At 37.9% G+C, this 23,480-nt stretch overlaps 1 protein-coding gene and 1 pseudogene across 1 annotated transcript in view; both read right to left on the bottom strand.

Annotated features, from left to right (window-relative positions):
• Nucleotides 1–23,480, bottom strand: part of NKAIN3 (sodium/potassium transporting ATPase interacting 3) — an 838,213-nt gene that overhangs the window by 85,285 nt on the left and 729,448 nt on the right. The gene's annotated exons all lie outside the window — the stretch shown is intronic.
• LOC140501277 (N-acylneuraminate cytidylyltransferase pseudogene) lies at nt 12,260–14,060 on the bottom strand (annotated as a pseudogene).

The following is a 23,480-nucleotide window of genomic DNA, read 5'->3' as shown; positions in this document are numbered from 1 at the left end:
TTATCATTTTTCAAAAGAAATTAAGTGACTTGCTAGTAGATCGATGGCTGAGAAAGATTGCCAAAAGATGAATGATTCAGCTGGATTTTTAACTCAAGCTTTCCAACTTGAAGTCCAGTCCTCTCCTTGGAGTGTCATGTTGTCATTGGAATTTGTGACCTCAGATGTTTAGATATAAATTTACAGACTATTAATAACAAAGTGAATGGTGATTGTGACAATGTACGCTTATATATAGCAAAGAGAAGTGATAGTGTGACAGAGGAAAACCCATGGTAAAAATATATTTACCTAAGAGGGAAAATATGGTGGAGAATATTTCTGTGTGTTCATCCTTCGTTGCTGAAGAAGACCAGACCATCAGGGAAATAATGACATGGCTTATACTTGACTTTGTTTTGAGTGAGGGAGGGCTATGCAGGTCACCAGCCTCACTTCTCCTCCAGAGTCATCTGAATCCAGTGACCAGATATTCATCAGGATGACAGGAGATGACCCAGGATGAGGCAATTGGGGTTAAGTGACTTGCCCAAGGTCACACAGCTAGTGAGTGTCAAGTGTCTGAGGTGAGATTTGAACTCAAGTCCTTCTCACTCCTGCAATGGTGCTCTATCCATTGTACCACCTAGCTGCCCCTGGAGAATATTTAGTAAAAGATAAAAGGAGGGGAACAAAAGTGATATCACAGGAGAGAGGTGGTATTTTATAAACCAATATATAAGAAAAAGAGAATCATTGGGGAATTTTTGATATAAATCATTTACTTGTCATGGAGGTGAGACATAATAATTATAGGGAATGTCAATTATTTAGATATCATGTTGTCCAAAACAGAGCATCTGATCAATTGCTGATTTCATCTCTAAGACAGAGGAAGCAATGAGGAAAATTACTTTATTGTATCTTATTTTGATCAACAGGAAGGAAAGGTTGATGAAGTGCACATGACAACCTTGAAAATCATAGAAGAGATTAATCACACCATCTTAGAAATCTGTGTCAGCCAAAGGGGAAAAACTATGCATAACTGGCCAAGATGAACTTTGTTCTATTTTTCTTTGCAAAAGGAGCATTAAACTAGGAAAACAGGGGAATGCTATAGAAATAGCGTATTAGTCCAGTTATTTATTAAGTGCCAACTGTGTGCAGACCGCTATTATAAGTATTGTGGGAGACACAAAATTTAGGTAAGACACATCTCTTCCCTCATGGAAATTTTGGTCTGGTATAGGGCACTGGATTTGGAGGGAAAAGATCTGAGTTCAAGTTCATTGCCAAGTAACTATGCGACTTAACAAGCCACTTAATACATGTCATTGGGGATAAAAAAAAACCCAAACCAAAACCAAGTCACTTAGTTTCCCAGAGTCTCAGTTTCTTTGTCAAAAGAGGATATTATTAATGACTGCCACAGAATTATTGTAAGACTCACATGAGATAATATATGCAGAGTGCTAGGTGAATTAGCATTATCATGAGTACCTCATTTCCTCTCTTCTTTTCTACCTTTCTTCTTTTATGCTTATATTCATTATTCTCTTAACTCAAGTGGCAAGCATCTTTCATTGATTCCCTTTGCTTAGGATGTACATTTTCATGCCTGGATTTCCTGAAAATCGGGTTTAAATTTTTTACTGGGAGACTCATAAGAACTACCTTTTAAATGTCTGATAAAATCTTCTACTTCGTGGTTCTTTGGATCAGGGACCATTTCTTGCATAGAAACTCAGAATCTAAGGAGGTCCAGAGAGGTATTTTGTAACTGATGGTAGTGACAGAGCCTTTCTGAATCAGGCTGATTCTGTGAAATAGCATTACTTACTACACTGCACCATTCTTTCTTAATTACCTGGTGATCTTTAGAGAAAAATGCCTCTTTTCAAAGGAAGAATTGTTAAGTGATTATAAAACACGGCACTATTATTAATAAATATTATTTATTTATTCAGCAAATGCCTTCTATGCAAAGTATTCTTTTTTTTATTGCTTTTTCCTAACTTTTTTGGTGCTATGGACATAAATTTTTGTTACTGTGGTGCAGTTGCTTCCCTGTTTCCTTTCTGAAGCACAGCTGCAGAGGCTGGCAAGAGCCACTGACTCCTTCCTGGCACCTGTCAGAGAAGCCACCAGGATAATGAGATTGGGCTGACCCAGTCTCATGGAAGACAATGGGAAGTAGAAAGGCAAATGGAAAGGGGGTAGGAACACCTTCCTGAACTTCCAACAATCTTAATAGAATGTGCTGATCATGTAAGAGGTCTGCATAACTGGGTTAAATTCATATTGACTTAGCCAAAACGAGAAACCAGAATTGAATTAGGTAGGATGTATAGAAAGGGATTGCACCTGGCCAAACCTCTCTTTGTAGAATGGGGTGGTGGGACCCTATGTAAAAGGAAGAGAAGGTATATAAGAAGTCTAGAGGACCCCAAATCAAGGATTCTGATGAAAACCTGCCATGAGTTGCTTGTAGACTCATCTGACTTATTAGAGAGAAGACTGACTGGGAGCAGTAAGCAGAGACTTTCAAACCTTCAGGATTCACAAAACCAGTGAAGAAGAATTAAAAACTGTGATTATGAAAGACCGTGATGCCAATAGAGATCAGAATAATAACCACAGCAAGGTTCATTCCTATTGGGAGAAAACTTAGTAGACCAAGTGAAGAAAAACCCACTTTGCAAAAGCCTCATATAGGTGGGTACTCAGAGCCATGGGGACCATGCAGTTCTCTGAGATGAGAGGGATGGGGGTGGGAAATGAAGGTCACACTGAAGAGACAATCCATTTTATTGTGTTACTAAAAATTATTCTGGGTCTGATGCCTTCCATATCTAGCTCACATCCAATTAAAGGATGTCATGCAGTGACATTCCTGGGATAGGATGGGGACTCAAGAATCATATAGTTGAGAGAAATGGTGACTGCCCTTGGGAGAATAACGTATATGGATGTTCCCATGTTTCACTTCACTGAGGGCAAACAGGACAAAGAGTTAAGAACTTCCCCAAATATGCCCTATCATATTATATTAGGAAGACTACTCTGCTACAACAGTTACATTATGAAGATATTATAGGAATTATAAACCCAACATATGAAGATATTCAAGGTAGTTGCATACTAGAAGAAATGAATGATAGACAAATGAATAGTAATAAGAAATGGTGAATTTTAGTAGCAAGAGATGAAAAAACATGGAAAATACCAGGATAAAGATGGTCTCTAGACTAAATTTTCAAGTAAGGAAATTGCTACCACGTTCTTGACATTTTTTTTTCCAGATGACCTCCACTCAAACTTTTTATTGATCTTGGTGATTACCTTATTTATTCTTTGGGTCACTCTTTCTGTTTTGCCCTTAAGTGATCCTAGCTTTCTTATTCTCTTTAAATATACATGTACTCAATGGTGTGCTGGAGCCAGCTCATTTGTAGGAGAACTAATTGTTAAATTTTCAATGTGAGCATTTATACCTCAGAAATCTGCAAACTACAAATCTGGGATTGATTGATTGTTTTACTAATTGTCTAGATTGTCTAGAAAGTGATGCAGAAAATGTTAATAATGCAGATTAAACTTAAGGGTATGTGGTACAGGTTGTTCAACATTTATCAGCACACCCCTGCATGTACTACCACCTGTCCATTGCCCTCTTCTCCCAACAAGATTCATGTAGGACAGGATTCATTAAAAAATGCTAGTCAAGATAAAAACATATGTATTATTACTTCCTTTTTTCCTCCCTCCCTCCATACCTCCCTCATTTTTTTCTTTTCTTCCTTGAAGGAAGAAGGGTTTAGAAATACCATGGATGAGGATGGACAGCACATAAAGATTACCGGAGATCAAGAGATGATGATGAAGCAAAAAAGGGAGATAGAGAGCAGTGGGAGATAGCAAGAACCAGAGGGTAGGGGAAGACAACAAGGAAAAGAAGAGGCAGTTGGCATGGGGCCAGGACAGGACATTGCAGTCGCTATGGAGGATTTATGTCTAAAGTATGTGCCAGATGCTGTCCTAGGCATTAGGGATTCCAGTACAAATAATGAAACAATCTCTTCTTTCAAAGAGATTGCATTCTACTGATGGAGATGGTAAATGCATGTAAATCTAAGTATATAAAATGAATAAATACAAATTTATACAAAATATTTAAAATGATATTTAATTAAATAATGGGTTCAGTTTTAAACTTGTTGAGTTTAAGTTTTTTTCAAGACAACCAGTTTGAAATATCCAATAGGCAACTGATGCTGTCAGGTTGAATCTTAGGGGAGAGACAAGCTGGATGTATAAATCCGAGTTGTCTGTGTAGAGATGATAGTTAAGCCCATGGGTAATGATGAGGGTTCCAAGAGAGACAATATGGATAAGCAAAAAAGGCCCAGGAGAGAACTTTGAAGAATGCCAATTGGGGGTATGATGTGGATGATGAGTTGGTGAAAGATCATGAGCGTCAGACAGGTAGAGATAAACCAGGACAAAGTGAATGGCCATGAAGACTTGAACTAAGAGAGAAGGAGGTGGATACAAAAGTAATACAGTATGTAATTCCTACCCTTAAGGGTATTCTAATTGACTACCAGTCTAAGGGAGGAGACAAAACATACATGAGAACGTTGATAGAGTTACATATTAAGGTCAGTATTTGTAGCACAAGATCTAAAATCTGAGGAGTCACAAAGAAAAGGACTATTAGACACTTGTCCGTGCGTGAATCAGTGGTGAGTATGGAGTTCCATTTAAAGGACATGAATAAGCAAATTCTGGTGAAAGGGAAAAGAGAATTTGACACTTTTTATACATTTCACTAGCAGGAACGTGTCTCTATAGAAGGGCATAAATTCACCAAACAGCCCCATCTGCACCCCTGATGCGGTGACATCAGTTATACTTGCTGGGTTTGCAGCCAGATCCAGATTTGAGTATGGCATTCAAGGAGGAAATGCTAGATGTCAGAAATGTGTTTGCAGCAGGGCCTTTTAAAGGTGGATGGACTTAGATTATAGGTTGTTTAGGCACCAATCAGAATTTATCTCATAACAATGACTTCACTACTCACACCTGAACTTATTTAAGTGCCAGAGTGTATTAACCCAGGTAAGTGACTGCAGGGCAGGGGCCAGGTGTATTCCCTCTTCTATCACCCTTGGTCTCTTCCCTATCTATTCACTTTCTAAGGCGTCCCCTTCCCCCTCCAACATTATGAAGAAGACTAGGCAAATAGAGTTACCATCAGCACCTCAGAAGGGCTGAGAAGGTTATCACACATATACTCCCAGACTTCAGCTAGTGTAGGTATACAAAGAAAGGAAGCCCTCTGTCCTTCTCAACATTAATTTCTATGTAGATAGAGTGCTGAGCCTTGAGTCATAAAGAAGGGAATTCTAATGCAGCTTTTTACACTTGTGAGCTTATGTAGCTCTGGGCAAGTCACTTAACTTCCACCTACCTCAATTTCCTCAGCTGTAAAAACAGGGTAAAACCGACACCCACTTCTCAGGGTTGTTGTGCAGGACAAAGGAGTAGTATTTTTAAAGTACTTTGCACAGTGCTGAGAACAATAAGTGCTTATTTCCTTCCTGCCTCCTGCTGATTTATCTTTAAAACCAATTCCACCCTCACCACCTCTGGAAGCTTTCCCTGATCTTCCCATCTCCACCCCCAGCCCTCTGTCTGAGAGCTAATCAGGGATGTTGGCAGGGTTGTTAGACAATTTAATAAAGGGAGTTTTCTTGTGCAAGGTTCATCTTAAGGAGCATGCAGGAAAAGCCAAGGAGTTTCACTCCCTGGAAAGGAAAGCATCTTTTTTTGGTGTCCTTTCCCACGCCAGTCCAGAACCCAGTGAGAAATTGGGTTCTTAGTTACCCCATACTTGTATGAGACAAGAACCCTTATAGTGGACCCAAGAGAGTTTAATGGTGCCATACAAAATGGGAAGAGACTCTGTGAATTTTCAATGGTGCTATACAAAATGAGAATAGTGCATGAATTAATTACTGAGGGATGAATTCCTCTTCTGTTCAAAAGGGCAAATGAGGATTTAATGTCAATGGATTTTCTATTGCTTTTGCATCCCTAGACAGTGGTGAAGTAGCTAGGCACTTAGTTAACAAGCATTTATTAAGTGTTTTCTATGATCCATTCACTGTGCTAAGTGCTGGGGACACAAAGAAAGACAACCCCCTCCCCAAAACAAAAACAGAGTCCCATAGTCCCTACTCCCAAGGAATATACGTTTATTGGGGAGACACATATAACTATCTAGGTACATACACATTATTTACAAATTATATGAAGGTAATCTGAAAGGGGGAAGTCCAGAAGCTAGGTGGCTGTGATCTAGTCTTGTTCTATTACATGAGAAATTAATTTAATCATTTTTTGAAAGTTGGTCCTTTTAGTTTCACAGTATTTTATACAAAGGGCTCCTTCTACATTTTGTGTTACAGCATGCAGATGGAAATCAGGACTTTTAAAATAGATCCTAGGAAAAATATCTTTCCCTCAACTAGAAAAAGGGATCATGGATTTAAATTCATTCAAAAGGAATGATTACTGTATAAAGCACATTTTTCCAAGAATATGAACACAGAACTTGGATAAGTGATGTGCCCAAATAGCATAGGCTTATGTGACAGTGTGGTTATCCAAACCAGCTAATAAAAGGAAAGAGAAAAAGTAAAACAAAGCCTTTAATATGCTCCGTCTGAGACAGAGCCAAGAGACAGTAGGGGGTAGGAGAGGGGAGAGTCTATTTCACTCCTGACAGAAGGCTACTCCTCAGACTGCCATTAGCTAAGTTACAAGAAGAATGCTGCCTTTCAAAGAGGGTTTATTAAAACATTTTTAAGATTGCTAAAGATCTACTGATTCCAGATGGCAAATGTAGGATACCAATAGCTAGAAATGTCAGCTAAGCTGAAAGCTTATTCAACTGAATAACATGTTTAAATTATTTTTGTAGATATTTCTAAATGCACAGTTCTGAAGGTGAATGTGCAATAATGCAATATAGGAACAGCTTCCTAAGGAGAGTTTCTGATTCTCCTCTCTCCCTGCTCTAATCCATCTATACAACTGCCAAAAAAACCTTCCTGATCATCACCATAATATAACAGCTAGCATTTCTATGGCATATTTGAGGCTGGCAGAGCATTTTTCATACGTTAACCCAATTGATCCACAGAACTCTGTGTGGTGAGTACCATCATTATACCCATTTTATAAACGAGAAAACTGAGGTTGAGAAAGGTTAAGTAACTTTGTTGATCTTCAGTCTACCATAAGTATCTAAGATGAGATATGAACCACATCTTCCTAATTTCAAGTTAAATGCATTATACACTGCATTATCATGTTATTTCCCTACTTGAGGACTTCTCACAAATCCTCGTGTTGAGGAAAAAATAAACAATTTTCAGCATTGCGTTTAAAGCCCTTCAAAACCTGGTTGTAGGCTTTCAGATTTACTTTGTGTACATAAAATTTCTTACTATTGTGTCTGAAACTATGCTCCAGTCAAAATGGACTGCAGGGAGTACTTCCCTGAGCCCTGTGTTCCATTTCCTGCCACATTTTTGTACACGCTCTCTTTATTCCTTGCAATCCCTCTCCTCACTTCTGCCCCTTAGAATTCTCAGTGGTCTTTCCAGATCCCTCTGACTGTTAGTGCTGTTTCCCTCCTCAAATTTTTGTCATGTGCTTATTTTTTGTTTTATTAAAAAAAAATCTCAGTCATTTTCTGATAATAGAAACCATATCTGGGGACATAGTCTATACTTCTTTTTTTTTTAAATTTTGTATTTAATAATATGTTATTTTCTTTCCAATTACATGTAAAGATAGTTTTCAATTTCCAGTTCTGTGCCACCACAAAAAGAACTGCTCTAAACATTTTTGTACATGTGGATCTTTTTCCATTTTGCTGGATTAAAAGGTATGCACAGTTTTATAGCCCTTTGGTATGGTATACATTTCTTATCCATAATCTCATATCTTTAAAAGGAGGGAAGTGAGTTTCATCTTATATACTGGATCTGAGGAATTAATCAGACGTTATCTACACTGTAATGTTTTCACTTAATGTTGTTATATTATGATAGTCATTGTGTATTTCTTCTCCTGGTCTTACTAATTTCACTCTGTACTGGTTCACAAATTTTTTTCTCTGAATTCCTAATATTCATAATTTTTTATAAGAAATATAATACATTTGCATTCCACAATTTGTTCAGCCATTCTGCAGCTAATAGGCACTCACTTGGTTTCTAGTATTTTTGCTATTACAAAAAGATATTTAGTGTTGCTCGAAATGTTTTATGATATACAGGGCTTTAAATTTTATCTTTGACTTCCTAATTGCCTAATAGTGGAACTACTGGGTCGAAGGATATGAACAGTTTAATTGTTTTTTTCTAAACTGCCCCTCAGTGGTTGAATAAATTTATGACTTTGCCAGTCATATGTTAGGGTGCCTTTCTTCCCGTTGCCTCTCCAGCATTGACTATTTCCATCTTTGAAAATAGTCTTTGCCCCTTAAAAGGGGAAGGGAGTGGTAGATCTTCATTTGCTTTAATTTACCTTTCACTTATTAGCGATTTGGAAGAATCTTTTATATGGTTGTTGGTAGTTTGTATCCTTTGATCCATTAGAAAATGACTCTTGGTAATTTTAGATTATAAATAAAGATTTAGATTATAGATTTTAGATTATAAAGAGTAAATTTACTCTTTATGTATTTGCCTAAATCCTACATGTATCTTATTTGTTAGATTCTTGATTAGCAATTTTTAGGCAAAGTTTACCCCCCGCCCCTCTCAACAACATATCTTCTTTTTCTAGCTGCATTGATCTGGCTTACATAAAAGTTTTTTCTTGTCAGTATATCTAATTGAATTTGTCTATTTTATCTTTTGTATTCATCTCTCTCCTGTTTGCTTAAGAAATTTCCCTCTACCTATAATTTTAAATATTATTGCCTTCTGTTTTCCTGTATATAGTTAGAAATTATTGTGATATGTGGTATAAGTTGCTGATTTGTCTTACTTTAACCAAATTAGGTTACAGATTCTCAAAAATTCTCAGTAAGAAGGGAGTCCTTGCCACAGTAAACTTTATCATTAGGTTAAACAAATATTAGGATGTTGGAATCCATTTCTCTCCATCTTATTTATCTTATTTCACCAATCTACTTTTCTATTTATTAACTGATGCTGAATAGTTTTAAAGTTTTTTTTGATATAATATAATCTAAGATTTGGTACAGTCATCCTAATTTCATTCTCAATTCTACTTATCATGACTATGAATTTTGTTATTATTTTGTTTTTGGTATGATATAATTCCTTGGAATCTTGATTAGTTTAACACTAAATCTGCAAATTAGTTTAGGTACTGTCACTGTTTTTATTGTATTGACATTAAAGCATGAACAATTAAAACCAATCATGTTCCTTTATTTCTATAAGAAACATTCTTCAGGTGTGTGTGTGTGTGTGTGTGTGTGTGTGTGTGTGTGTGTGTGTCTGTGTGTGTGAGTGCATGTGTAGTGAGTAAATTCCAGATTTTTTTTGTATTTTGTAGATATTTGAATTGGATTCCTCTCTCTTTTTCTCTTAGGTTTTAAAAATTATTCTCTATAAAGACTGATTTTTTTTGTGTGGATTTTTGTATATTGCACTTTCATGAAAACTAGTGACTTACGCTAATTAAAACAATCAATAGCTTCAGGAATCTTTTGTTGTTCAGTCATTTCTAGTCATGTCTGAAACTTCACGATCCCATTGAGGTTTTCTTGGAAAAGATACTGGAGTGGTTTGCCATTTCTTTGTCCACCTCATTTTTCAGATGGGAAAACTGAGGCGAACAGGGTTAAGTGACTCTCCATCACTTCCTCAAGTCCAGATAATCAATAAAATAAATCTCAAGCCCTGATTTGTAGCGATTGCTAATTTCTGAGCTGTAAAAGCTTACATTGAAAATTTAACAATCAGTTCTAAGCCAGTAAGTGCTGGCTCCAGCAGACCACTGTCTATTACCCTGATTTATGCTTCCCTGGTTTAGGTATAAAAACAATGTTTGATTTGGAGGAGAGTGAATATTATGAGATATCTTACATATTGGGAAACTATGATTCCTTGTCCCATAGCTAAAAATTTTTGTTAGCATCCTGGAAGGTTGACACCGAGGAAATAATAGAGAAAAATTGGGATGGGCAAGCACAGAAAAAAATTACAACAGTCTCTGATTTTCAGGATACTACTGGTTCAGAAGAAAAGACATCTATGTATACAAAGAAGCACAATATAAAGCAACAAGGCTATAGGAGTAGCAAAGACTCCAAGTGCTACAGCATTCAGAGTGGGATAAAGATTAAATCTTTCTTGGCTGCTCATAGCAGGTTTAATACAAGAATTAAGCTGGGATTTGAAGGGTGGTTTGGAATGCTTTAATACAACAAGGTAGTCCATGACTGAAGGAATACAAACTAAAAGTCCATGGAGAACTCAAAATTGGAAAGATCAATGTGATCTGAATTAGCCGTAAAAGGTTTTGTAGAGAAGATGAGATTTCATTGTGTCTTTAAAAGATAAGTGTGTTTTTAGATCTCTGTTTCCACATCTATAAAATGAGGAAGTTGATTTAGATGATTTCTATGATTATTTCCTAGCTCTAAAAAACTGTGATCCTATAATATCCTATAATGTGAATCAGTCCAATGTTAACATCTTCTTTATAACAATTCACACAAAATCTTAGAATTGGGAGAAACTACAGCTAGGTGGCACAGTGGATAGAGCATCAGGTCTGGAGTTGGGAAGTCAAGAAGACCTGAGTTGAAATCTAGCTGTGTTCTTACTCCTTTTTGCCTCAGTTTCCTCATCTGTAAAATATTCTGGAGAAGGAAATGGCAAACCTCGCCAGAGTCTTTGCCAAGAAGAGTCAGAAGAAGAGAAAGAAGAGGAAGAAGAAGAAGGAGAAGGGGAAGAAGAGGAAGAAGAAGAAGGAGAAGAAGAAGAAGAAAAAGAAGAGAAAGAAGAAGAAGAAGAAGAAGAAGAAAGGACCATTTAATTCAACTCAGAACTAAATAGGTTTGTCACTTCCACTATCCCTGATGCTATCTCAGTCTTTGTTTAAAGATCTTAGGTATTAGGGAACACTCTCCCTACTGCGGTAGTTCATTCAACTTTTTGATTTCATTTCAATCAACAAGTACTTAAGGAACAATATTATATGCTAGAAACTGTGCTAACCTAGAGATACAATGACAAAAAAGGAAACAGTTTCTGCCTTCAATGAATTTATACTTTCCTCTGGGAAAAAAGACATGAAAATCATCATTGCTATGATTACTGCAAGTGGTAGTGAAACTTAGATAATACAGAGAATTTATAGATTAAAAATAATATTAATATGTTTACAACAGAATTTAACCATTCATGACAGCAGTAGAAATTGCACAACCTTTACTAACTGGACAAAAGTGCCCTTATTTTTTCCCAAGTGTAAACTGCAAATTGATAGGATATTTTCTTTTTCCAACACAGTCAGTTTTCGTAAATGAAACAATTTCTAATTTCTGGAATATTAGTATTTACTTGCATCATGGCAATTTGTAACAAAATTTTACTAATTGTAACTTTTGTTTTTATATGATGATAACTTCCAGGTGTATCACCTAGCTAGAATTGTAGCTTCCCTTGTAATGAAGAAGTTGTGAAGTAAAATCAAGTGACTGAGTCTGACAATTGTTCGCAACAATCTCTCCTTATCTACTGTTCAAGTATGCATGCTTCATTATCCTTTCTCAGAGACCATTTCAAAAATAATTTCTAGGACTGTTTTAAAGCTAAATGTGAAACCTAAACACCTAAGTACCTAGTTATCAAAGTTAAACTCCTCTCCTCTGTGAACTTAGAATAATAGACTCTTAAGAGCACATTTAATTCAGCTGCTCCCTAAACCATGTACTTCCCAGAAAATGTTCCAGAAAATGGTCATCAAATGTCAGGATAAGGACCACAGGACAACGAATTCACTACCTTCCGAGTTAGTCCCATCTATTTTGGGATAGCTCAAATTGTTACTTTACTAACATGGGTTTAAAAGTTCCCATATATGATTATAAATTTTGATGGGAGAGTCACACAACAGCATTCCTGAAATGTTAGCACCCAGCAAAACAATTGTAATCTCTTTTGTATATGACATCATCTTAGATATGTGAAGATAGGTACTATATCAACCCTAATTCTTTTTTTTTTTTTTGTGCAATACAGTTTTATTAATTGACAGTGCAAATCTTACCAAACACACAGTCCCATAATAAATAAAACTCAAGGATCACTTTGAAGCACATGAACATGCAGTCTTATCTGGCACAATGCAAAGCTTTAAACCTTCTGACAATATTGCTAATTGTGTTTAACAAAAATCTGGGAAAGACTGGAAGCAACCCTAAGTGATGAATTCAAATAAATGGTAACACAGACCATTCCTTTTCTACAACAGATTTTGGGCTAATGATTTCAGAAGTTTTCATTTTAAAGCTATTTAACTATACCACAGAGCAAATCATATTTCTGAAACATTACAACACAGAAGTAAAACCAACAAAATCAAACAAAGCAGTTGAAGAGGGCTATATAGTTTCCTCTTCCTTTTTATCATCATCATCATCATCATCATCATCATCATCACATTATGTTCTATTTTTGGCATGAATTCACTTTTTCCATCAGTAGGAAGATGTGTTCTGCAAACTCTCGGATGGCACCTCGCCCTCCACTGCATTTGCAAATATACCCAGAAGCCTTTTGGGCAATGGAGCAAGCATCAGCAGGAACCCCACTCATGCCAGCTTTCTTCAAGCATTCTTCATCAGAAACTTCATTTCCTAGATATGCCACTTCTTTCCAACATAAACCCATTTCTTTTCTCCATTCATCTACAACTGCTAGCTTATTGGATATACCAATTTCCATCCTCACATCCAGTTTTAAAGAGGACAGTGTCTGTTTTGAACAGGCCCTTTCAGAGATTAACCTCACCTCAATATTACTTTTCTTTAATAAACTTATCCCAATTGAATCTCTAACATCATAGGATATGATTTCTTCTTGGTTTCCTGATACATAAATATGACCATTGGTGAGACATCCATCAATATTGCAAACTAGGAGCTTTATTTCCTTAAGCTTCTCTTTGCCAAAATAGCCATATCTCAATACTCTTCGTTCCGCAATAGGCCAATCAAGAACAACATCAATATCTACACTGTGTTCCGCTCACATTTCATAGTAGGCGATCTTCCCACCCTGTAAGTAGCCCGTTTCTATCAAATGTCTTTTTAGCAAAATAAAAGGAGCCATTTTCATATAATTCTCCATCCCAGGCTTGCCGTCCAGGGCGTTTGGCTGGATTCAAATTCAGAGGCTCTGTCACATCACTTACTCCTTTCTGAATTTCACTCCACCGAAATTGATGACGCCTCGCAACAGAGAAAACAGAATCTTATCCATCTTCTCGGACCATTTCTGCCACTTTCTGAAGGTCAGAAGGATGTAAACACGGAGAAGTAGCCTGAATATCTCCTACAGTATCAACCTCATTATGGTAACTTAGAAACTCTGATATGGCATCTAAAGAAGTGGAGCTGTCCTTAGAAACTTCAGAGCTTCTCCGATGAACTTGTGCTCCACATTGCTTGGCGACCTTCTCAATTTCATCATGATCTGTAGAAACCTATATGCTCTGAAAGACCCCGGCGTCCTGGGCTGCGCGCAGCACCCAGCCAATGAGCGGGACCCCCGCCAGACGCTTGATGTTCTTCAGGGGGATGCCTTTGCTGCCTCCTCTCGCGAGAATCAAGGCTGCCATACGCGGGGTCTTCTCCCCACCTTTGCCCACGCCATTGCGGGCGTTGCGCTGCAGCTTCGGGGGCCTGCCCCGGGGCGGCCGACCTCGAGGGGAGGAGGTGGCGGCTGCCTTCTCGGACGAATCCATCTTCAGCCCTCCCCTCCTCTTTCTCCTCCGCTGCCGGCGCTCCGCCACATCCAGGATCCCTTCCTTTGCCACCTCAGCTCAACCCTAATTCTTATATCCAGCCCATTTCTCTCAACTTCTTTTGTAACATATCTCTTTCTTCTCCCTCCAATACTTCTCCATGTTCCCACCATCTTTGCCTTTTATAGGGGAAAGGGGAGTAATTGCTGTCCCTTCCTCAATGCCTGTACTAACACTCAGCTAAAAGCGATCTTGAAATTTCTTGTATTCCTTCATTTGGACCTTTCCTTTTTAATTTTTACATCCTGCTTTGTATTATATTTATATGTACATGTCATATCTTCCCCTTCACCCAATGACATTGCAAGTTCCTTGTCTGTCTTATTCCATCAGTGTAACCCCAGTTTACTGCCTCCAAAGAGTTGAATTCAATTAAATTCAACAAATGTTTAAGTGCCTACTGATCTCAGTTTCTCCAAATCGGAACATGCTGGGCTATCAGTGAAGTAGCTGAGAGGAAATCGTTTCCTGGAACTGTTTTCCAAAGTTGAATAATGTATCTGCTATGTATCTAGCCTCATATTTGTAATGCTCATTCTTTCTATCATCCCTGAAGATCCACAGCCCTTTAATGCTCATTTTAACTCTTGCATTATTTCCCTACTTTGGTTAAGCAACAATTTTGTATACTTTTTGTCTATTTTAGATTTCAAGGACTTGGCCTTATTTCAATTGTTGACTTCTACTTATTTATTATTACATTTTAGATACCATTAATCTTCTCTCCAAGTTAATTTGCTTATTGCCAAAGAGAACTAGTTTTCCTTTCTCTGGATGCCAGGAAATGCTTTAACCATTTTTTCCCCAGCTTTAACTGCTTAAGTTTCCATTTAAAAAGCTTCTTACTGTGGCATTCTTCCATCTGTATGACTTAAGCAGCCTTTTTCAAGGCTCTTTCCAAGGGCAATTACAAACTCATATTTGCATATTATTCCCATTACCCTGATTCATATCCTCTCAACAAAAACACTCATTTTTTCTATAGACACAGTTCTGATTGACTTCAAAGAAAAGTCTGTATACTAGAAATAGGAGGGGGTGGTCAAGAAAAAGGATTGAGTTTTCCTCTTTTCTTACAGGTTTTCCTATAACCATTATTAATTTAGTTCTTATAGAGATGAAATAAAAAAATTGAAAAGTAATGGCATTTTGAATGTCAATTTAAGAGAGTACTTTTCTTGGCTCTTGTAGTATATTCTTACTCTGGTAGGTCCCTGTGGAATGGAGTTTCCTGGAGAGCCCCAGATTCTAAATGGAGATGCAAACAGAATATGAGCTCTGGCAAGTCTTAACTGAACTGAAAATACTTTGAGCATAGTGACAGTGTCTCAAGAGGATCAGCCTAGTAATGTTCAAAGGACCTGATCACGAGAACACTGACAATCATGGATATTTTTGCCCATGATGGTTCAGGAATCTGTCTAGTAAGGTTCACATGGGCAAAGGTTTTACTGGAGGGAGTGTCCCCAAGATGAAATAATGGACCCTCTGAAGTTCAGAAGATGTATTACTTGACACCAAACTTTACCACCAGTTACTCCACATCTCTGTCCTGTCTAAAGGGTTGTCCCACATCTCTCCATCCTGTCTAAAGGGCATTGTGATGGGGAGACCTGGGTTCAACTCCTGGCTCTGTTAATTAACTAGAAACAATCATGAAACAGTAGGTCAGATAGACGTGGATTCAAGTATTGTTTCTGACATACTGGCTGTGTGTCTCTGGACAAGTCACTTAAGCCTCTCAGTGCCACAGGCAACTCTCTAATCTGAATAGTGTTTAGAACAGTTGGGAGATCTGCACCAGTGGAGAGTACTTCTTTTATGGGAATTTCCTGTACTGAGGAAATTAGAGTTGTAATAAAAAAAAAGGCTAGAAGGTCTATAAATTGGCACCAATTTCTATTATGACCTGCTCCACCTTTCTGTATCCTAGTCACACTTCACAAAATATCTTGGGGTTTAGGAGTATAATGGCAACCAAAATAGGATTTTTTGCTGTTTTTGTTTTAGTATAATCAAATGCCTCTGATTGAATCTGGCCTTCATCAACCAAAAGTCTTTACTAGGAGTAAAGTATGGAAACTAGAGTTTCTTTAACTTGAAACAGTATATATATTTGTATTGTTAATTATATTAATGTGATTAAAGAAGATCTTCCCCACCCATTAATGGGCCTGGGAAGATTTGTAGGAAGGGCCACACCTTTTGTTAAGTTTCTAATAAGGCTGTGGTTCTCAAGGATTGTGATGCCCTCTGGCTCTAAAAAATGTAGAAGTACTCTGAGGTGAGGTTTTACTTTGGGGCTTACTGATTGTAAGTGTTTATTTGGCCAGAGGAGATTCTGGGCAGGAACAAAGGAGTCCCCTGGCTTTGAAAACCCAGATGTCCAATGTCACCACTATTATTCAGTATTGTACTGGAAATCCTAACAACAGCAACAATGGAAGAAAAAAGAAATAGAAGGAATCAAAATAGGGAATGAGGTAGTAATTAAGCTATCTCTTTTTGTAGACAATAAGATGATGAAAAATACCAGATTGAACTAAAAAATTAGTTGAAACAACTGATAATTTTAGTAAAGTAGGAGGATGTAAAGTCAATCCACATACACCATCAGCATTCCTATCTAGCACAAATAAAACCTTGCAAGAAGAGATAGCAAGAGATACTCCATTTAAAACAACTCTACCAGGGTTGGGGAACCTGTGGCCTTGTGGTCCTCTTCAAGAGAGAAGGACAACAACCACTGAATTAATCAACATGACATAAATAGAGTGTGATTAGGTAATCAGTAGTAGTAAAGTAGAGAGGGAAGGTCCTCTCATAGGGGAAGGTCCTAGCAGTTGGGAGGTGGGTAGGTGGGAACCAGAAAAGGCCTCCTGCACAAGGTAGTGTGATTTGATCCTACTCTTGAAGGAAGCTTTTTTCAGTTGTATATGACTCTTTGTGATTCCATTTGGGATTTTCTTGGTAAAGATATTGGAGTGGGTTGCCATTTTCTTCTCCCACTCATTTTACAGATGAGGAAACTGAGGCAAAAGAGGTTAAATGACTTGGCCAGGATCACATACTAGTAAATGTCTGAGGCCAGATTTGAACTGGAAGAAGATGGGTCTTCCTGACTCCAGGCTCAGTGCTCTCTCCACTACTGAAGGAAGACAGGAAAACTGAGAAGGGGAGTTGAGAGAGCAGAGCATCCCAGGCAAGGAACAAGTCAGAGAGGCAGGAAATGGGTCCTCTTCTAGAAGGAAGGACAAACAACAAAAATAACAGCAGTGGCAGTGGCAATGCAGGGATGTCTTGTGTGAGGAACAGTAAGTTAGCAAGTGTGGCTGAATCACAGATTGTGAGGAGAAGAGTTAAGTATGAGAAGAACGGAAAGGTAGGAAGGGACCAGGTTATAAAGGGCTTTCAGTTCCAGAGTGGACTTCATAGATTTGATCTTGGAGACAAAAGAGAACCAGTGAAACTTACTTAGCAGTGCGATGATATGGTCATGCCTACTCTTTAGAAAAACCATCTTGGCAGCTGAATGGAGGACGAGGGCCACAATGGTACATCTAATGAATCCCCAACTAGGTAAAAGACTTAATCTTTCAGTGCCACCAATAACTCTCTAAGACCATAGGTTGAAAAGGAGATATTGATCTCTATTGTTGGGTAAAGTGGTGAAATTACAGGTCCTATCCAAAATCTAAATATCCTATGATTTAGAGTTTGAAGTGAATGTTAGGGATCCTATCCTGCTTTTTCAGTTAGGGAAACAAAGACCCAGAAAGTTTAAGTAAATTGTCCAAAGATTGCACAGGTAGCAAATAACAGATCCATTTGAAACCAGATTCTCTGTTTCTAAATCTTGTATTGTTGCCACATTATTCTGGTGGTCCTCATTCTCAGTGATGATTTTCCTACTATTGAAGTTCTTTAATCTCATTGGTTGTGCATTTCCCTTTCATTTTCCAGTTGTCTGTGGCCATTGGACTGTAAGTGCTGGAGTATGCTATGCTTTCCTGCTTTTATCTATTGCCCTTTTACCCATACCCTATTCTGTTACTCATGCCATCAACTCAGAGTTCAACAGGATACCTGCTTTTGTAAAGTCAGAGTTTATATAAAATAGAGGACTCGCCATATGACCGGGTATCAAAAATCTTTTACACTGCCGGAAATTACAATGAGACAGATGCTTAGTTTTAATGCTATTTACCTCATTTTGAGTCTCCCTGCAGACAAATTCTCCCTTTTCCTAATCAATATTAATAGCCAAACAGAACATATTTGCTGTAAAGTCAATATGGGGAATGTAGAAATTTAGTTAGGAAGGGAGCAGTTTTCAGATATAAGGAAACAATTTGAGCCCTAAATGTGCCATATGGTTACTAAAATACTCAATTTGTTTCACAAGTTGCACCAAAGAACAGGTAAAAGAGCTTTTCAAGTCATATTCCTTTTATCTCATAGAGATAAACGGGTCCACTTTATTCTTTGTTCACTTACAGGCCTTTTAGAAGCAGCAGGGTAACTCCAACCTGCCCAAGTTTCACCCTGAAGATCTCATACCGACTTAAACATCAAGTAAGTGCTGAATGATTGAGGGCAGCATAGTCTAACAGAAAATCTGCCAAGGATCTTAATATAATAAGAAAAGATAAAATAGCAATAAACTCAATACCATCTGGAAGGGAAAGGAAAAATATGTCATTTCTTTTACAAGGCAGTCACTAAGCTGGTACTGTTCAAATAGCACAATGAACTATCATAATATTTGTAGCCTGATTCAAACTGAAGGAAGGAATAAGGGATATGCAATTACAGTAAAGAGAAGATGCCTGATTGGGTGAGAGGTTGCTCCATCTGATGAACTTTTGTGGTGTTTTACAGAAGCCTCCACTGGAGTCCTACTATTACAATGTATTAACACAACATTGAAGTGATCTTGGGTGCTTAAAATTGATTCCTATGAATTGTAAACTCTGGAAGATCATACTAAGTTCAAAGAATTTTGAATAGGATCCCAGTGACATATTAGGTGACTGTTATCCGAAAACCTACCTAGAGATGTTTGGAGCTGCTCATCATTAGAATGTTGGTCACTAAATGATGGGTTCATTCAAGTACAACTCTTAAAATATCCTACATTAATATGTGGGAAGGTTGTGATCTGCATAAGAGGAGAGATGACCCACTCTGCAAAAGTCAAAGATTCTTGAAGTATGGTATAGGGGAGTGTTTTTTATTGGTCAGGGCAACAGGGATGGAGATAAGCAGGGAACAGTAACACAAAAGATGATATCTTAATAGGCTTATGATAAAGACAAGACTTAGTCAAAAGTAGAGTTAGTGAGTCAGTGAATCAATAGTCATTTATTAAGCTCTTTCTATGTGCTAGGCACTGTGCTAAGTGCTAGGACTGACAGTTAAGAAGCAAAAGTTGGGTTGCAGCTATTGGCAAGGATAAGGCTATACAAATGGTTGGTATGAGCAGGAGGTCATAAAAGGATAGAAAGTTCAACTGACAAGAAATTGGGTCATGTGAGGACTTCTGGGAGTCAAGATGGCAGAGTAAGCAATAAATTGCTGTAGTTTTTCCATATCCACCTCCAACCAACCAACCAACCATAAACTAGCAGAACAAATCCTAGAACAGCAGAGCCAGTGGAAAGATGGGGCGGAACAGTCTTTTACCCTGGGAGACTTGGAGGATTGCTAAGAAAAGTCCATCTTGGATAAAAGGAAGCACATTCCAGGACAGGAAGCATCTCAAGAAGCCGGTAATAAGCCTCACCTCAGCAAATCAGTGGGAGATCCTGAGCCACAGGGTGGTGGAGCAGGAAAGCTCCCATACTAGGACTCCTCATGTACCTTAGCATAACCAGGGGAACTATCAGACTCCAGCTCTGAGAACCACCTTATGCTTTAGCATGGCTCCTGGTGGGCAGGTGTCTTCCAGTGATAGGACCTCCACATGCTTAAATGCAGCCCAGTGCAAATAGGCATCCTCCAGGGTCCAGACTTCCACATGCTTCAGTGTAGCCTTAGAGAAATGTAGAACCCCTCCCCCAAGCTACAACACACACTAGACACCACCACCAGGACCCCAGTTCACCACCAAGTAAGTTGACAGCCCCCTGTGGCCTCCAGCAGCATCAGCTAACCCCTACCTCACCCCACAGCATAGATCCAGAACAAGTGTCTCCTATGGACCTCAGGGCAAAATCAGTATAGTATCAATTCAACAGCTAGGGCCTGCAGCTATTAACACAAGAAGCCAGAAACAGTGCCCCTTCGACTCTGGGAACAGAGCTCAAATTTTAAAACAAGAAGAAAGGCCAAAAAATAAAAAGGAGAGGAGGAAAGAGTAGAAAACAATAAAAAAAGAATCTGACCATAGAAAGTTATTATGGTGACAGGAAAAACCAACACATAAATTCAGAAGAGGACAACAATGTCAAAATATCTATGGGCAAAATCCCAAAGGAAAATGAGAAGTCATCTCTAGCCCAGAAAAAAACTCATGGAAGAGCTCAAAAAGGAGTTTTAAAATCACATAAGAGAGAAGAAAACAGGGAAAGAAATGGAAAGTGGTGCAAGGGAATTATTTAAAAAAAGAGCCAACAGCTTGAAAACTGCTTAAAAAGTAGAATTGACCAGATGGAAAAGGATGTACAAAAATCCACTGAAGGAAACATCTTCTTAAAAGAGTACAATTAGCCAAATGGAAAAGAAAGTACAAAAGATAATTGAGGAAAACAACACCTTAAAAGTTAGAAATGGGCAAGTGGAAGCTAATGACTCTATAAGACATCACGAATCAATCAAACAAATTCACAAGAATGAAAAAATGGAATGAAATGTCAAATACTTCATGGGAAAAACAAGTGACCTGGAAAACAGATCCAGGAGAGACAAATCAGAATCACAGAACTATCTGAAAACCATAATAAAAAGAGGACCTGAACAGCATCTTTTATGAAATTATCAAGGAAAATTTTTCTAATGTTCTGGAAGCAGAGGGCAAAATAGGCATTAAAAGAATCCACCAATCACCTCAGGAAAGAAATTCCAAAATAAAAGCCCCAAGGAACACTAAAGCGAAATTTCAGAACTATCATATTAAGGAAAAAATACTGCAAGTGGCCAGAAAGAAACAGTTTAAATATTGGGGAGTCACAATCAGGATCACACAGGACTTGGCTGCTGCAGCATTAAAGGATTGGGGGTCCTGGAACATGATACTCCTGAGGGCAAAAGAGTTAGGACTGCAACACAAAATCACTTACCCAGCAAAATTAAGCATAATACATTAAGGTTAAAAATGGACGTTCAACAAAAGCATTTCAAGCTTTCATAAGATGACCAGAAATAAACCAAAAATTTGATCTCCAATATCAAGACTCAAGAGAAGTATGAATAGGTAAAAAGAAGGGATTCAATAAAACTAAACTGTTTACATCCTTACATAGCAAGATGATATTTGTAATTCTTAAAAATCACATCACTAACAGTACAGAAAGAAGGAATAAACATAGACAGGGGGAATGAATATAAGGTGTTTTTGAGGGAACAACGTAAAAGATAAGGGATGAAAGTAGTAAAGAGGAGTAAAATGGGTGCAGAAGGAAGGGAGAAGTTGAATAGGGTAAATTTTCTCACATGAAGAGGTATGAACGACCTATTACAGTGGAGGGCAATATGGGAGGTGGGGCAATGGGCATTGGTTGAACCTTACTCTTATCAATATTGACTCAAAGAGGGAATGATATGAACAATTAGATGAATATGGAAATCTGTTTTACCCAACAGGGAAGGAAGAGGGGAGGAGATTGAATAAAGGGGGGAGGGGAAACTGATATAAGGGAGGGCAGAGCAGGGGAGGTGCTAGACAAAAGCAAAACATTAGTGATTTGGGAAAGGGTGAAAGGAAAAAGAGGACAAACAGGAGGAATAGTAGGATGGAGGGAAATATACAGGTAGTAATTGTAACAGTGAATGTGAATGGGATGAACTCTCCCATAAAACAGAAACAAACAGAAGAGTGGATCAAAAAACCAATATCTTACAATACACTGCTTACAAGAAACACACTTGAAGCAGAGAAACACACACAGAGTAAAGGAAAACCTGGAAAGACTTATACAAATTGATGCAAAGTGAAATGAGCAGAACTGGGAAAATACTGTACACAGTATCAGCAACATCATGTGATGATCAACTAGGAATGGTTCAGCTTTTCTCAGAAAAACGATGATCTAAGACAAGTACAAAGGACTCATGAAGGAAAATGCTATCCATATCCAGAAAAAGAACTGATGGACTCTGAATGCATTTTGAAGCATATTTTTTCACTTACTTTATTCTTTCTCAAGACTTTTTAAAGTTTTGATCTCTTTCTTCTTCTACAACCATAATGAATATGAAATTATGTTTTACATGATAGCATATGTATAAATCATATCAAACTCACAACCCTTTCAGACGAGGGGAGAGGAGAAAGAAAGAAAAATTTGGAACTCAAAATCTTGTAGAAATGAATATTAAAATTTTTCTTGATTTGTAATTGTGAGGAAAAAATAAAATACTATTTAAAGTCCCCCAAAATAATTAATTGGGTCATTAACCATAGGTGCAGGAGGATCAAGATGTATAGCAGGATCTGAGGCAAACAGTATAGCTATGAAAGCAACTATTAATGAAAGAAAATAAAGTCATTTTCCTTTGAGACTATCTATGTGTGCCTGACCAGCTCCTCCAGAAGGATATTTTTCTTTAGGAGAAGGCAATAAGGCCGATTGTATCAGGTCCTACTCCCTGATATTCAAAGCTGTGTCCTGAAATTATTAATAACTGTACTTTCAAAGGTTGTTATCTTGTCATTTCAGGCTTGTCCGACTCTGTGACCTCATTTGGGGTTTTCTTGGCAAAGATACTGGAGTGACTTGCCATTTCCTTCTCCGGATTTGAACTCAGGAAGATGAGTCTTCTTGACTCTAGACCAGGTACTCCATGCACTGCTCTACCTAGCTGCCCTAGATATCAACGACAAAAGTAGAAGGGTTATTCAGTCATTTCAGTTGTGTCTAACTCTTTGTGACCCCATTTGGGGTTTTCTTGGCAAAGATACTGGAGTGGTTTGCCATTTCCTTTCCCAGCTCATTTTACAGATGAGGAAGCTAAGGCGAACAGGGTTAAATGACTTGCTCAGGGTCACACAACTAGTAACCACAATAGGTGGTACAGTGGATGGAGTTCTGGGCCTGGGGTCACTTAACCCTGTTTGCGTCAGTTTCCTCATTTGAAAAATGATCTGGAGAAGGAAATGGCAAACTACTCCAGTACCCTTACCAAGAAAATTCCAGATGGGGTCATGAAGAATCAAATATGACTGAAATGATGAAGTAACAATAACCTTC

This window comes from Notamacropus eugenii, chromosome 4 (assembly GCF_028372415.1).
Source record: "Notamacropus eugenii isolate mMacEug1 chromosome 4, mMacEug1.pri_v2, whole genome shotgun sequence".
NCBI classification, from domain to species: domain Eukaryota; kingdom Metazoa; phylum Chordata; class Mammalia; order Diprotodontia; family Macropodidae; genus Notamacropus; species Notamacropus eugenii.
The sequence above is the reverse complement of the archived record's forward strand: the minus strand, read 5'-3'. Positions and strand labels throughout refer to the sequence as shown.